The sequence below is a fragment of the Myotis davidii genome, unplaced genomic scaffold, assembly GCF_000327345.1.
Source record: "Myotis davidii unplaced genomic scaffold, ASM32734v1 scaffold205, whole genome shotgun sequence".
Taxonomy (NCBI): Eukaryota; Metazoa; Chordata; class Mammalia; order Chiroptera; family Vespertilionidae; genus Myotis; species Myotis davidii.
Window position 1 is genome coordinate 2764096 of NW_006297573.1, and position 2158 is coordinate 2766253.

The following is a 2158-nucleotide window of genomic DNA, read 5'->3' on the forward strand; positions in this document are numbered from 1 at the left end:
GGTGAAAAACCTGCCCCCGGACAGCAACTGCCAGGTACGGGGACGGACTGGGAGGCGACGCGCCCCGGGGGCCGCGGGACAGGGGTCCCGGCTGGTGCCCGGAGCCTGGGAGAGGCCAGGGGAGGAGGGGGTCGGTGTAGAGTTACGAGATCGGTCCGTCGAGAAACCCCTCCCCCGGGTTTCTGAGCCTGAGGTCACCCTGCGAGGGTGGCAGATTTGGAAACTGAGGCTCCGAGAGGCGATGGGGCTTTGTCCAAGGTCACGGGAATCGGGGGCGTCTGCCTGCAAGTCAGGTTGGCTTTCTCCTTCCCCTATGGCCCCTTGGGTGTGTCTGGGGGGAAGGGGGAGGGGGACAAGTGGTGGAAGGAGAGTGGAGGGAAGCTGTGGAGCTCAGTTAGGGGGTGCCAAGGCTCCCGGAGCACCTTGAGAGGGGCGGAGGACCCGCCTGGGGTCCTTGGGACTTGGGTGTGCCATGCGGGAAGGGCGCGCGAGAGAGCGGGGAGGGAGCTTTCTTGTTGCAGAAGCACTTGACCAAGTTTGCATTAGACCAACTCTGTCCCTTCAGTTGAAGGCCAAGGAATGGAGAGGTTATCACTCCGTCTTGGGGACCTTGCGCATCCGTCTTCTGCATGCCAAGTACTGGAGGAGTCATCCCTCAGTGACTCGGAGGAAGTCTAAAGACAGGCTACTTTCTGTCTTTGATCCAGATTAACTGTTGCTTTAAGGTTCGAAGCTCTGCGTTTATTTAACTACCCCCATTCTTGCTGGCCAAGGTTATACTCATTGTAGGAAAGCAAGAAAATAAAGAGAAGCGAAAAGTGGGGAAATTGAAATCACTCATATTTCTGATACTTACGTATACCTATGTATTTTTTTTTACCAGAGAGAGAGAGAGAGAGAGGGAGAGAGATCATATCTTTGATTCTTTAGGGTTTCTTAGTTGTCTATTTCACGTATTACTTGAATTTATATATTTTGTGTGGATGGGGAGAGTGGGCTGTCCTGGTATGTAGTTGCAGATTTCGTGTAGTTCCACCTGTACCTGGACGCATGGAATTGCAAGTGAGCTGGCTGTTGATAATTGTTCTTTCACGATCCATGAAATAATAAGATTAGTGCCTCATCACTATGTGATTAGACCTTCCACAGCCACTCATAATAAATGTGAGTATATAACCTTATAACCCATATGCATGAGGGGTCATTTTGTTTCAACAAGCAAGGTAAGAAAAAGTCTGTCAGCCTTGTATCTCATCCCTTTCAAATATTCTCTCATTGTCCACTTACTATCAGACAGGTAATGTTTTGTGAAGCGACCTTAAGGGCACCTGTAATGGACTGACTTCATAGAGGCACCCTTCCCCTCCTCATGCAAATAGAGAAGAGCAAGGGAACTCAGAAAGAGGGAGGCATGGATGAGGCAGATGGCATTTTTAAAAAAGCAAATCGAAGAACTAGCAGCTGTGTGTGTAGATAAACTAGGAGAAGAGAGATGGTGAAGTATCTTGATTTCCTTTGTAGAATGTCATCTCTTTTTATCACATGTCCTTGCACTCTGAAAATATTTAGACCTCAAATTTTAGACAGTCCTATCTAATCTTGCTTTGTTGTTGGTATCTTTCTCATTTCTCTTTGCAAGAGACATGAAAATATAGATCAAAGGGTCTAATAAAAGGAACAGTTTTAATTACCTGGTGTCTGTGATGGAGAGAAGTTTTATAAGAATTACACTGATTTGTATTTTTGAGATATTCCTTCTCTGTTATGAACTTATGTTTAGCCTAAATCTTAGGATTTTCTCTAAGGTAGCAAAGCATAAACTATGGAATAAAATTGGTATAAGATCTCTGTGTCTAGATGAGTCTTTTACTGCCAATCTTTTATTGATTCTGGAGAGAGGAAGGGACAAGGAAAGAGAGACAGAAACATCAATGATGAGAGAGAATCATTGATTGGCTGCCTCCTGCACGCCTCACACTGGGGATCGAGCCCGCAAACCGGGCATGTGCCCTTAACCTGAATGGAACCCGGGACCCTTCAGTCCACAGGCTGATGCTGTATCCACTGAGCCAAACCAGCTATGGCAGAATCTTACATTTTTATGTTAAGTTAAATTCTTATGCCATGTTTTCTGTTGGTTTTTTTTTTTTTTTTGAGC

The 2158-nt window shown here is 46.4% G+C and overlaps 1 protein-coding gene across 1 annotated transcript in view; it reads left to right on the forward strand.

The window, feature by feature from the left end:
- The first annotated feature begins 6 nt into the window (after positions 1 to 6).
- RAVER2 (ribonucleoprotein, PTB-binding 2) overlaps positions 7 to 2158 on the forward strand; it is a 77885-nt gene continuing 75733 nt past the window's right edge. The window contains exon 1 of the mRNA XM_006773237.2: positions 7 to 34. The gene's annotated coding sequence lies outside the window, so the exon portion shown is untranslated. The remainder of the gene's footprint in view (positions 35 to 2158) is intronic.